The 14,748-nt window shown below is 42.5% G+C and overlaps 1 long non-coding RNA gene across 2 annotated transcripts in view; it reads left to right on the top strand.

Annotated features, from left to right (window-relative positions):
• LOC105493568 (uncharacterized) overlaps positions 1-8,181 on the top strand; it is a 49,612-nt gene extending 41,431 nt beyond the window's left edge. Inside the window, exon 5 of one of the 2 annotated variants that reach the window (XR_011608690.1) lies at positions 6,809-8,181. This is a non-coding gene — a long non-coding RNA (uncharacterized lncRNA). Of the gene's footprint in view, positions 1-6,597; positions 6,757-6,808 lie in introns of those variants that run through there. The other variant, XR_011608692.1, reaches the window with a different exon arrangement.
• The last annotated feature ends 6,567 nt before the right edge of the window (positions 8,182-14,748 follow it).

Below are 14,748 nucleotides of genomic sequence, written 5' to 3'. Positions count from 1 at the left end.
TACACTGTGCTGTTTAGGTGTTTCCTGGGACAACGGGAAACTGTACCCTCCAGCTGAGTTCACACAGAAGTGGGGCCACCGGGCTGAAAGCTGTAGCAGGAATTGCCCTCCTGGCTACCAGTGGCAGGAGCAAGTGGCATCATGTGTTTTGCCACCTGGGTGCTTCCTGGAACAACAGTAAGCTGTGTGCTCCATCTGAGTTCACATAGAAGTGTGAACACTGGGCTGGAATTTCTAGCTAATGTTGCCCACCTGGCTATCAGTGGTGGAGGTGGGTGCAACAGCTAGCTAAGTTTGGGCTGAAGCAGGACCTTTGGGCTGGAAGCTGGTGCCAAGATCTGTCTGGCAAGTGTGGGTGGAGTAATCTCATTGCTCCCAGGCAATATAGGGGCTGTGCTGTATAGGGGCTATGATGCCAATGCTGGTTTGCTCCTCCAGGGCCCAACACTTGTAGCAGTCTCCTTGGACTCAAGAGTTGCCTCTGCAAAACACCTGACTGGTTCTCTGACTCAGTGTAGAAGTGCAGTGAGGGGTGCAGTGGGGGCAGGGAGACTATCCCATTTCTAGTCTTGCACAGGTGCCTGTGGAAAGCATGAATCCCTCTGGGGGCTCTCACGTACTCACCCTTTCCTATGTTGGAGAGGTTCTCTTGGCTCCACCCTGAGCCCAGATGGGCTTGTGCCCAGCTTCACTCTTCTCTGCTCTCTGTGTTCCTCTGCTGCCTTGATGGATCCTAACATGGTTTCTGAGATGATCAACCTGCAGGATTACTGTTCACTAGTCTATTTCCTCTCTGTGAGAGTGGTACACGTGAGCTGCTTCTAGTCTGCCATCTTGGCCCCACCCCCAGAAAAAAAATAATTTTTGAGTAGACTTCTACTTGGTTGTAAAATAGGCCATTTATTTATTTATTTAACAACTATTTATTGATCAAATAATCATGCTGAGTGAATAAATATGAAAAGAGATATGTTTTCTGTTTACAAAAAAGGAAGAAATAAGGTGCTTTGAGCAGTTATAACATAGGAAAAATGGCCCACATGGAGGGTGAGCATTTCTAGGGATAAAATACAAGGTAGAGACGTTCTGTAAGTGGCATTGAAGAGAAATTCCAATGTATAATGGCTAACTAAAGGAGGGTGAATCTGCAATTGAGACAGATATGTCATGACCTAAGACTTAGAAGAAACGTCAAGAAAGTAAAACTTAAAATGTGTCTGTTGGGCAGAAAATGCTTCAAGAAATTGGAAAAAGGATGGTTGCAAACATTTTTAAATGCTGTTAAAATATAATGTGTATATTGATTTGATGAAAATATATATTTTGGAATTGGCAACATGGCAATTTTAGCAAGAGCTAAGGTCAGAAGCCTGAAGAAGGGAGGAAGGAGTGTAATAACCAGATAACAGTGGTGGGAGGAGAGAGTGCAAGGTCAGGAAATGGAGGCAGATTGTACAGAAAATTCTACCAAGATGTTTAACTGTGAGTAGGAGGAACAGAATACAGTAGATGGAGAGGAGACATGGAGTCCAAGACAGTTTTATCTGTTGTTTTGTTCAGAATGGAAGAGATGTTTCAGATGAGAAGGGTTTGATTGAGAAGGAGAAGCTGACTGCAGGACAAAGGCACAATGAATTTATAGTGTCAGCTGCAGGGGAGGCTGTGGGGGTGGAAATCCTTAATCTGAGGATCTGGCTATAGATGGAAGGAGAGGCCATTTTTATTTGAACAGGCAGAAAAAAGGAAAGCCCTGACTTTTGAAGACCAGGTTTCTCTGTGCAAAAGGAGGATCACAGTCATCTACCAAGAGTAAGTGAGAAGGCAAGGCTGTCAGAAGAAAACAAAATGATTTGAAGTAGCAGTTAGAGAAAGTTGAAGAGCAGGAAACTATAAATGGATTGCTGCAAAGGATTTAAGATCCAGTCATTTCACATGGTGTCACCTCTCTGTTGTAGGGCTTTGCCCAGAAGGGCTTACTGCTTAGGTGTAGATGGAGAAAGTGGATAGCGATATCCATGCTTGGTTGGTGATGTGCCATATGGATAAGGATTACCAACAGAAACACTTTAGGAAAGCTAAAGCAGTTCCATGAATGGAAGATAAGAACTAACAGGTGTAAGGCTTATACTTAATCTCTGTTACCAAGGGTATCTTTGGTATCTGACAGTGAGTCACGCCAAATAAAGACACTCAGGTCAAGTTGTCAAATTTTCTGTTTAAGAATGTGAAAATGATCCCCTTTTAGGAAGTAGAATTTATCTATAATGCTATAATAAAATAGTCTTTTCAGAGACTATTTTAATGTGTGACAGGGTGTTTAAGACAAAAGGAGGATCCTGTTGAGGGATATATTTTAATTATTCAAGGTTTACTTTTGTTACACAGAGAGACAGCCAACCAACTAAGATCTTCTTTGTTTGGGGAAAAATTATCTTGGTTGTCCCCTTTGTTATATAAATGCCCATTGTCTTAAAAGAGTCATATTCAAGAACTGGGTGGTTATACTAATTAATTTAAGGAAATGGGCTTCCATTATCTGCCATGCACTATGGATGAGGATAGAAAAAGATGAACAAGAGTCCTACAATGATGGTACCTGCATTCTACTGGATTAGCAAAAGATCTCACCCATCCTACTGTGATATACCAAACTGATACTGAAAAAAATGTAAGTTAATTTGATAAATGGGCCCATGTCCTCCTGGAAGGGAAAATGGATAACCCATATCCTGTATCCCAAGATTTGAAGTTAGAAAGAACAGGGCCACACAGATAAAGATCCAGTGAGAAAAAAGGACAATTAATTCCACAAAATAAAGAGATCTTATGGAAGGAGTAGATTTAGGCTGGCAGGCTTGTTTAACCGATGGACACAAAGACTGGTTTCATGTGACTGGTTTCTGCATAGTATGTCTCTGGCTGATGTAGGGAGCCAGAGATTATCCCAGCACAAAACAATGGCTAAAGAGGTACATGAAGCACAAAGCACCCTAACTTCACAAACAACTGGTCCTGGACAGGTTTCTCAGCAGTGGAGAATTACAGCAGCAGAACTGCCCAGAACCACTCTTCAACAGTGACACTGTCTGGCAGCACAGAGTAATGACAGCATTGGACTGGTGGAGGCCGTTTCTTTTGTTTGGTTTTTCAATGAATACCAATTCCTTTTAGACTCTATTAACTCCCATGAGTTTTGAACAATTTGGTGTAGGCAGAAGTCCAAAGAGGGCAATCCTGGAATTCCTGCTAATGAGGTTCATGACCATATATGCAATATTGTAAATAAATAGTAATTGAGAGCACATGTACTGCATGGTTACTTCATTCATGAAAGCAGTACTCTGATTTTGTTCAAGTACTGAGTTGCCAGATAAATATCAAGGGAAGATACATCCCTCCCAAAGCTGCAAAGATGAATCATGATTTGCCTGCCCCTTTTGGTGAATCCTATTATTTTCTGCTGTACTTAGTTGCATTGAATCTATGACCAATGAGCTATATGGGAGAATTTGGGGGAGTTTAGCCCCCTGAGAAGAGATGGCACTGTGGATGAGGTCCCTTTTCTGCCCCCTCTGTCTTCTCTGCTTGGAATGTTGGCATCTGAGAACATGATGCTTGGGGCTGTGGAGCCATTTGCAGCCAGTAGAACAAAAGCCAAGAAAATCATAAATATGTGGATTCCATAAGCTTTCAGAGCTGCTGAACAACCCCAGCACTGCCTGTGTCCCAAGATGTTGTGTTATGGGTGATTAAATGTCTTCAGTATTTTAGATATTAGTAGTTGAACACACTATTATTTTTAGCAGAAATCTTCCCAAATGGGCATACTTTTGTTCTATTGCTATAACAAATTTTCCATAGATCAGTTGTCTCTAGTGATATAACTTTCAAAGCACCACATATGCAAAGATAATCTTATCATAACTGTGGTTAAATAATATATTTTGAAATGAGTACTTTCAGATCTACATCCTAGACTCTATAATACGTTCCACAAGAATAAACACAGTCTGAAACCCAGCGCCTCATCTGCTCACTGACACAGAGATCATGCCTCCTCCACAAAAATTTTGCAAATAAAAATTCTAAAAGTGAACAACATAGTTGTTTTACTTTTCTAATTAAAATTTTTAATTAAATTTTTAAAAAATGTTACCAAGTACACATGGGGGACAAATTCTCAACCAAAGGCATGGGCACCTTAGATATGCATGGTAGGGAATTGACTCTCAGAATTGCAGTATTTTTTTTAACATATTATCAAAAATTCCTGTGCAGATTGCTCCAAAGTTTCAATGTTTAAAAAACAAATGGTCAATACAGGCTACTGCAATCATTCATGTTTGATTGATTATGTGTCTTTAAAGGTGAAAAACTACAAATGGGCTGAGAGGGGGAAAAAAACACACTGAGAGCTATTGACCTGCTTTAACTGTTTCAATAGCAGTGGGTGGCATCTCAGCAGGCTGCACTGTGGGGGCCCTGCTTTCTCTGAGAGCAAAAACCTATGGCACAAATACCATCATTAACATTTTTTGCTGATATCTTGTGAGTGTATTGAATTGACCAGTTACCCAATCATGGATTGAACAAGATTATTTAACAAACAGGATAACATTGGCTCCTTCGAGTATAACAGATGTCCAAAGGTGTCTTTCCACATGGATGGGTGCTAAGGGGGAGTTGTAGTCAGTAGATCATCATCAATAAATTATTTGGCTTCCCTTTCCAAAATGGAAGATCCAGAGAAGAAAAATCATCTTTCTGAAAGAAAGAGGAAAATGAGATGCATTGAATACCTACTTTGTGACACTTTGCTAACCATATTGATGCAAGGCAAGGGAGCCCCAAAATTAGGGCTTAGCCTGGGAGGGTTCTTGGCTTCACCCAGGAAAGAACTCAAGGGTGAGCCAGTGGTGTTAGACAGGAACTTTGATTGAAATGGCAGTGCACAGCAGCAGCAGAGGTACTGGTCCTTGCAGAGCCCAGCTACCCCATGGGCTGTGTGCCAGCAGTAGCATCTCAGAGGCAGTTCCACAGTCACAGTTATATCTCCTTTTAATTACATGCAAATTAAGGGGTGAGTTATTTATAAATTTCTAGAAAAAGGGTGAAAACTTATGGGTCACTGCCATGGAAAGGGGTGGAAACAACCAAGTGTTGCCATGGCAATGGTAAGCTCACGTGGCACTGTTGGGCGTGTTTTATGGAGAGCTGCTTTCATTTCTTTCCTGTGTCAGCCAGTGTCCAATCTGCTCTGGAGTAAAGTCCCACCTCCTACCTCAATGTAAATATACTCTTCCTGTGTAGATTTTTTCTTTTCTTTCTTTCCTTTTTTTTTTTTTTTTTTTTTTTTTTTGACAAAGTCTTGCTTATCGCCCAGGCTGGAGTGCAGTGGCGCAATCTCAGCTCACTGCAACCTCGGCCTCCCAGGTTCAAGCAATTCTCCTGACTTAGCCTCCAGAATAGCTGGGATTACAGGCACGTGCCAACATACCTGGCTTTGTGTGTGTGTGTGTGTGTGTGTGTGTGTTTAGTAGAGACGGGGTTTCACCATGTTAGCCAGGATGGTCTTGATCTCCTGACCTTGTGATCTGCCTGCCTCGGCCTCGCAAAGTGTTGGGATTACAGGTTTGAGCCACTGCACCCGGCCAATTTTATTTTCTTAATTCACATATGAGTAAACTGAGACTCACAGGAATTATGCTGTTTGCTTAAGGTCTCCCAAATAGTAAGGAATGAGCAGAGCTGGAGTGAGAACTCAAGACTACTTGACTCTACAGCCTTTGCCCTTTATGATCATGGATGGAAAATTTATTTTCTCTCATCTATCCATTCTCATAGCCTGGGAGTGGCGCCCAGAGCACTCTACTGAGATGGTTTCTGGGGATGCATCCAGTCCTTGAAGGGAAACTGTTGGTGATTGATCGGTAACTTCTGCCATGGATGAGAACAGGGAGGGGCATTTGCTGTAGCACAACTTGGACCCCAGATGAGTGAAACTCATTTCTTTGTGATCTAAATTTCTATTTAAGGAAAGATTCTGTATATTTATTGCTAATAGTAGACATCAATTGTAACTGACACCCAAAATACATTTACCTTTTCCCTGGGAAAAATACCTTGAATATACTCCTGAAACAGGCAAGTGACTCAGGCCAAAGGAAAGGCTTCTCATTTCCTTACCATGATGCTTACTCCAGGGGTGGGTATGCTACTGTGAAAGTCAGGAGATTCAACCCTGTGGTCTTCTGTGGGAGACACACACACACACACACACACACACACACACACACACACACAGCTGGAGTGGTTGGCAGCCAGTTTGCTACTATGTACAACTGAGAATAAAGCTAATGTTGGGAATATAGCAAGTAAGAGACAGACAAGTAGTCCCGGTATCATTGCTTGATCTTGCTTAGGCTGAAGCCAGTTATTCCACCAGATGGTGTCATAAGCCAGTAAGCCCCACCTATTGACTTAAGCCATATTGAGTAAGGCTTTCTGTGTCATTTGCAAATACATTGAAAAAAAAAAAGCAGGAATAGGGGTCATTCTTCTTAAACTTACAGACTACTTTGAATTCTGTGTTTATAGATGCAGTCATTTTGCATTTTACCATCTACATTTTTTTTTCTATTCATCGACATCTGAGAAGCTGTTTTGTGAAAATGAAAGTACATTGAGGACAGGGAACCTGGGCATAAATAACACACTTGCTCTGATGACTTTGGTCCCCAACGTCGCCTCTCCTCAGCACATTTCTGGTTTTATTGATTTTTCCAACTTTCCTATTTCACATTCACAGTTCCTTTACCTGAGCTCCCCGAGAGCACTTTCCAAACGAAATCACCTGTATCTAAGTCCTTGTCTCAGCCTCAAGTTTTCTGAGAACTTAAAGCAAGACAGATCCTGCCCTTTGCATATTAGGAAATGGGAGGATAGATTGGACAAAGATGAAAATACCGTTAGTACAAGACAGCATGAGATCGATCAGTGTTCCATGAAAGAACATGGTAAGATGACTTGCTTTCTGGATAAGCCGCAGTTGAACTGGGTACTGTTATGATCTTCATTTACAGGGGAAGAAACTGAAGGTATCTGAAGGGGAGTGGGGGGCATGGTGGCCTTTGTGTTCCATAGTGTGTTTTTCTCCTATTGTCTCATGTATTGGGCTCCACATAAACTGAAGCCTTCTTGAGAATGGGGGTGGGATTCATATCTGAAACCATCATGAGCTCATAGAACTTTGAACTTGAATGCCTGGGGGGCTGGGGGATTTAAATCCATTGAGGATAATAATATAATAATATACATATGACTGTATATTATTGTTAAGGTTTGCGTTTGCTGTGTCTCAAACAAAAGTCATTACTGGTAGCTAAATTTGTCCTAAAATATTTCTTTAGCAATTAAAGGATTAAAAGGATATATGGCTCTGAATACTTTCAGGCAGGATGCACATCTTGTAATTTAACACTGAATCCCTCTTCCTATTGCCCAAAACTCTACTGTGGTTATGTCACTCTTTGGCCTCTGAAGCCAACTGAATTTTCAATCCCTGGCCTAAGAACCTCCCCTTACCCTGTTTCCATCTTGATTGTTGCCCTTACCAACCCCGTAGTTTATCTGGAAAACTGTAGTTTCAGTCTGAGGATCCTGGGGTCAGCTGGGTTTCTTCACAGAAGCAGTTAAAATGATTTCTGTCCCCATGTTTTTATTGTAAGCAGCCAGGCATTGTAACGCCACCAACGATTCAGACTGTGAACTTGTTCCCTAAGAATGGCATATTGACTATGAAATCATAACTGAAAAAAACAGTGCAATCTCAGCTTTGCATTACTGAATTTGCAAAGTTACTAAGCCATGGGATATTTTATTTATTTATTTATTTTTTCTGTGGCACGACATCCTGGAGACGGCAAGTTAACTACATGATGACAATTGTTAGAATGTATTTAGTAATTTCTCTTTAGCACATTGCATCTGACTTATCATTTTGTTCTCTGTCTCATCTGCTCCCTCCCACTTTCTCCAGCTACAAATACAGTCTAACTGCCTAGTAAACGTTGAGAAACCCCAGCAAGACTAAAGCAGGAGCTAGTTAAGGATGTTTGGCTCCTTGTAGCAACATTGTTCATAATAGCCAAAAAGTATTTTCTGCATTCTGGATGTGCTGAAGGAAGGAAGGAAGGGAGGGAGGGAGGGAGTGAGGGAGGGAAAGAAAGAAAAAAAAGAAAGAAAGACAAAGAAAGAAAGAAAGAAAGAAAGAGAGAGAGAAAGCAAGCAAGCAAGCAAACAAGCAAAGAGGAAACGCTCCAAACACTCATCGAATGATTAATGGACACCTATATGTGGTTTATTCATACAATAGAATATACTTCTATGTTAAAAAGGAATGAAGTTCTGATACATTCTAAAACATGGGTGAATTTAACATTTTTTTAATTTTTAATTTTTAAAAAATTCTTTTGGTACAGACGGGGTCTTGCTTTGTTGCTCAGTCTGGTTCAATCCCCTGGATTCTAGCCATCCTCCTGCCTAGGTCTCCCAAAGTGCTGGGATTACAGGTGTGAGCCACCATGCCCAGCCCCTGGGTGAACATTGAGGACATTACGTATATGATTCCATTTATATTAAATATCCCAAACAGGTAAAACTATAGAGACAGGAGGCCAGACGTGGTGGCTCACATGTGTAATCCCAGCACTTTGGGGGGCCGAGGTGGGCGGATCACAAGGTCAGGAGATCGAGACCATCCTGACCAATATGGTGAAACTTTGTCTCTACTAAAAATACAAAAATCAGTCGGGCGCGGTGGTGCACTCCTGTAATCCCAGCCACTCGGGAGGCTGAGGCAGGAGAATCGCTTAAACCTGGGAGGTGGAGGTTGCAGTGAGCTGAGATCACGCCACTGTACTCCAGCCTGGTGACAGAGCAAGACTCTGTCTCAACAAACAAACAAACAAAAAAACAAAAACTGTAGAGGCAGGAAGTAGATTATCGGTTGCCAAGGGCTGTGGGGATCAGTCGAGGACAAACAAGGAGTGACTGAAAAATGCGATGAGGCTTCTTTTTGGGGTAAGGAAAATGTTCTGAAACTGATGGTGGTGATGGATGCACATCTCTGAACAAACAGCTGTTGCACTGTATGGTTTGAATGGGTGAATTTAATGGTATGTTGATTGTATCTCAATAAAGCTGTTTAAACATGTCCAGTTCATCCTACAAGGGTAGAGCAAGTGGGTCTTCATTGCTATGTGCTGGGTATTTGATTCACCCTGCTCTGTGCCCTGGGAGGGGGAGCCCCTCTGGTTTGCATCACAGAGGCTTCCGTGCCTTTTGCCTTCTAGCGAAATGCAGGAAGAGGAGTCATCTGTAGTAGGTCAAGTGTGGAAGGAGAGGAGCCCTGACTCCTTCCCCGTGGAGTTGCAGTTTCACCACTGATACTCCCTTCCCTGAGGCCGCCTTACTGTCAAACAGCTCAGTTCCCAGGGCTGTGGTTCTCACTGGCTTCCAGCATGGACTGTCTCCTTCCACTCCTTCAGGCCTCCGTAGTTACTCCTGTAAGTGAGCCATCTGTTTCTTTCTAGGACCTGGCTGACAGGTACCTTTCTTTTCAACCATCTCTAGAACCCTTCAATGTGCTTTATGACTTTCCCTTTAATCTGTGCTTGGAGGCAGTACCTGATGAATGTTCCAGCCCCTTCTCCAGTAGCATTTCCATTGGGCATCTCTGGTGTACAAGGAAGTGAATTCATCTTTGAGACTTATTGCACCAGTGGTCACGAGCACCCATGGCCCCAGAGCAGGCATTCACCCCACACTCAGGGATAAGGAAACCTCTGGTGGAGGCAACACAACCAGCCCTACCTTCCCCCGGCTCCTTTGTGCCCTGTACCACAAAGACTCACACATCTTTGATGCAAGCACCCGTGTCCTCTGATGTGTGAAAAACCAACCACATAGAGTATCTATGTAAAGGAATAAATTGAAAGGGGCTGGCTTCCATCAGCATTGCCTCTAGGCATACGCCTGTGCAGTTCCAGTATCCTCGTTGGGGAGCCCCTTCCAGAGGATCTGCTGACAGAGCACCCTGCTTTGCCAGCGACTGCTGTGATCTGCCGAGGCCAGTGCGGGCACCTGCCAAGGCAGATGGTTGCGAAGAGGTGGTGAAGCATCCCTCTGCCCTCTCAGGATCACACTTCCACTTGTGCAGTGAAGGAAACAGGTACCTTCCAAAGTGAAGCCAGTTCCATCCCAGAAGCAGGAGCCACCAGGTGTCAGCAGCCTCCCTGTCCATGTGGTCTGAGTTTCTTTAGCACCAAGTCAGCCAGTATGCTGCAATAAAGTCCTTTCTAATTTTCACAAATATTAATTGCACTCTTAATTTTGTGACTTTCTTTGGTAGACTTCATTGAAAATATCCTAGGTCATAGAGCAAGGTTCTATAGCCTTTCCCCAATCCACTTGTGTCCCACCCTGTTTTCCTCACTCCGTTTTCTTACAGAAACTCTCATGTCTGTTTTCCACGGTTACTGATAGGCAGGCAGCTCAGCAGAATGGTCACGGGGGTAGTCCTTAAATATGTCCAGATGTGGATCCCCAGAGCTCATGGGGAGACTGCATGTGGATCCCCAGAGCTCATGAGACCCCAGAGCTCATGGGGAGTCTTGTTTCCTTGGAGTTGAATGGAGCCTTGTGACTTGTCCTGGGCTACGAGTGGTCACAGAAAGTGATGACCACCACTTCTGAGAGGAAGCATTTACTTGACCATTAGAGACCCTCTGGAGTGCTTTGACTAATGAGCAGCAGTTTGTTGTTGTTGTTGTTGTTGTTGTTGTTGTTTCTGAGATAGAGTTTAGCTCTGTCACCCAGGCTGGTGTGCAGTGGCACGATCTCAGCTCACTGCAACCTCCACCTCCCAGGTTCAAGTGATTCTTCTGCCTCAGCCTCCCAAGTAACTGGGACTACAGGTGTGCGCCACCATGCCTGGCTAATTCTTGTATTTTTAGTAGAAATGAGGTTTCGCTATATTGGCCAGGCTGGTCTCGAACTCCTGACCTCATGATGTACCCACCTCAGCCTCCCAAAGTGCTGGGATTGCAGGCGTGAGCCAATGCACCCAGCAGTGAGCAGCAGTTTTTAAGACAGTGGGTGATCCTCTTCTGGGCATGTGGCATGAGGAAAACATAAGTCTCTATTGCTATAAATTACTGATATCAGGGTAGAATATTTGTGACTGCTGTATAATCTAACCTGACCTGACCTATCAGTGGTCCAGAGGATGGAGTCAGACCAGTGGCACTTAAATCCCTCCTCTATGTTTATCTGTGGACTTTGAGCAAGTCATTTAACCTTTTGTACCTTTTTTTTTTTTTTTGCAATTTCCTTACCATTATTTATTTATTTATTTATTTTGCATTTTTTTAATTATACTTTATGTTCTAGGGTACATGTGCACAATATACTGGTTTGTTACATATGTATACATGTGCCATGTTGGTGTGCTGCACCCATTAACTCGTCATTTACATTAGGTATATCTCCTAATACTATCCCTCCCACCTCCCCGTTCCCTACAACAGGCCCCGGTGTGTGATGTTCCCCGCCCTGTGTCCAAGTGTTCGCATTGTTCAATTCTCACCTATGAGTGAGAACATGCGGTGTTTGGTTTTCTGTTCTTGCGATAGTTTGCTGAGAATGATGGTTTCCAGCTGCATCCATGTCCCTACAAAGGACACAAACTCATCTTTTTTTTGTGGCTGCATAGTATTCCATGATGTATATGTGCCACATTTTCTTAATCCAGTCTGTCATTGATGGACATTTGGGTTGATTCCAAGTCTTTGCTATTGTGAATAGTGCCACAGTAAACATACGTGTGCATGTGTCTTTATAGCAGCATGATTTATAATCCTTTGGCTATTTACCCAGTAATGGGATGGCTGGGTTCTGTTTTGAAATAACAGGAGCTAGATTATAAATTATTGTGAAGATTAAACAATTCCACACACATAAAGGTTTTAGGACAATGCTTGGCACACAGGAAGCTATGATGATAACTCTATTAGGGCTTCCTATTAGACAATTCCTGGGACAGAAGTCTCAGTCTTTACTCAAAGGTAGCTTGTCAAAATAGTCTCCTAAAATTTACTAGCCTCTACCTAGGAGTGCTGGCAATATAATGATTTGAAGTAACAACCAATGAGTTTTCTCCTGTATTTATTATTATTCTTTCACCTTCCTTCCACTTGGGCAACTACACTCTCTGGCATTAAGTTGCCTCACATAAGTGTTGTTACAGCCCAAAGTAGAGAAAAGACTTTTGAAACTCAAAAGTCTGTCATCTAAAGATACTTACCCGAGAAGACGCTCTGGAATGCATGGTTAGGGTACACCGGACGGCATCAGTTGTTTGACTGAACATCTGATTCACTGGTGTCCATACAAAACCATGGTTCAGCATTTTGAGAAAACGTGGTGAATCAGAGCAAAGTTTCTGGCTAAAGAAACAAATTCTCCATTTGGAAGGACTTGGGAAGAGCTTGAGGGTGAATGAGGAGAGTGTAGATGTTCACCCAACCAAGAAATGAGTCCCAAACCCTGCCTTCTCCATCCTCTTGGCACAATGCAGGTAGGTTTGTGGAGCCTGACAGCACATGGAACCTCTGTCTCATGTTCTAGATAGAGGCCAGGGATGAATCCCCGTGTAGCACATCTTGAAAAATGTGCCTGAGCGAGCATCATGGTGTCTTCCACACTGAACATGGTATAGCGGCAGCAGAGGTGCCCAGATATAGAAGTGGTCCTACCATCTCATGGAACTTCCCGAGTGGAAATAATTCTCATGCGTCAAGAAAGTAGAGACTTAGAAAGGAGAACCACTGGACTTTCAGATAAGCACAAGGAAAAACAATCACACCAATTAGATAATCAGACAAGGGTAGTTGACTTGAGAATTCTACCATGAGATGACCAGACACACACACACACACACATACACACACACACACACACTTCTGCACTATATTAATATCCTGTATCTGAGATACAACTCAATCCAAAATTAAGTGTGGGAATATGTTGCATTTACTGATATTTTCTCAAGCATTCTGGGCAATAAAAACTCAAAAGACAACCTGAGTCGTATAGTCATACATAAACATAGAAGTTTCCATTCTTCCAGAGCTGAGTTCAAGGACAGAAAGTCATACCTACTGCAAAAAAAAAAAAAAAAAAAAAAAAGAAAAGAAAATGCTAGGATCAGCTATTCAAAGAATAACATTTTCTTCATCACACTACACATACATCAAATTAACACATGGCTTATGGAACAAGGAAGGTTAAGAAAATAACCTTCAACATGACAGCTAAATGAAATACTGCTTAAGACTGGTAATGGCAAAAGACAGTTATATAAATTTTGTTCGGTCAGTGTATCCAGAAATAGCTCAGAGCTTGAAACTAATACTAGATAAATGTCATTGGCTGGGGAGTTAGTTTGTAACAGGGAAGGCCTGGAACTCAACATTTTACATCCCCTGTTTTGCCTCATTCTCCCGGACCTACAGACAGCAAATTCTATTTATGCAAATGTTTAATGGGCCTCTGATGGAAGGGTCAACCTGGAAGAATGTGCTGAAGTCTCGGGTATATTTGCTGGATGGAGTACAAGTTTTAATAACCTTAATGTTATACTGTAACTAAAAATGTGGCTGACAGAAGGAAGGAGGAGGCCAGATGGGAAAAAAGGAAGAGTGCTAAGATATGGAAAACTCAAGCATCTTCACTCCCTAGAGTGGCACATCAGCGTGTTGCTGAAAGGCAAAGGAACAAGTAATGGAGACGTTAGCACCTTCTGTGGACTTAGGAAGGTGGTAACAAGAACTAAAAGCGATCCTCTCACTCCCTGAAGGAGAGGCGCCATGTGAATTCAAACAAACAAACTAACAAAATCCTCATCTGTCCTAGCGGGAATCCCACAGGTATTGCCTAACATTGATAAATGCTGTCATTATGATATTCTGGAAGATAATACCAGAAAATTAAAGACTAAAATTATTAAAAGAGCCTTTTTTGGTAGAGAAGAGTAGGAGGAAGACTGATATTTTTCACCAGGAATTTGTCTGTAATATGTGATTTGTGTCATGTATGTGTCATGATAACACATCAAGGATGCATTTTATATAGGCATAAAAGCGCTTTCTTGCAAGGATACTACCCAAATTGAACATGATGTATGTTTTCGGACGATTACAATCTGCTTTATTCAGAAATACTATATATTACAAAATTCCAAAGGAATATTCCAAAATATGCCAAACCTCTCTCAACCTCTTTTCCCCCACCCCCCTTCCAATGAGTTAGTTTGGATTTTGAAATATATTGGCATGTGGCCAGAAGCCTGGTGATTTTACCTGGGAAATAAATTCTCTATCACTTCACTGTTCTTTCTGATACCGCACTACACTTGAGGGGATGACAAACTGCCTATCCTAAATAGACAAGACAAAGGTCTCTGGGCCCCAGGGTGATGAGTCTGCCTTTCCCCGGGGTTGCTGTGGCTCTCGGAAGGCAGCAGAGACTGATGGGTGGACAGTCATATGCTACGAGGTTGGTCACTGGCCCCACTGGTCCCAGGACTCACTCACATAATCAGGTGAGGATGAGAAGGGCTTATTCCCACGGACTCTGGGACTAAGGAGAAAGATGGCTTTGCCGATTGTGAGTGCGTATGACGTCTCC

Source organism: Macaca nemestrina, chromosome 10 (genome assembly GCF_043159975.1).
Source record: "Macaca nemestrina isolate mMacNem1 chromosome 10, mMacNem.hap1, whole genome shotgun sequence".
Taxonomy (NCBI): Eukaryota; Metazoa; Chordata; class Mammalia; order Primates; family Cercopithecidae; genus Macaca; species Macaca nemestrina.
The sequence above is the reverse complement of the archived record's forward strand: the minus strand, read 5'-3'. Positions and strand labels throughout refer to the sequence as shown.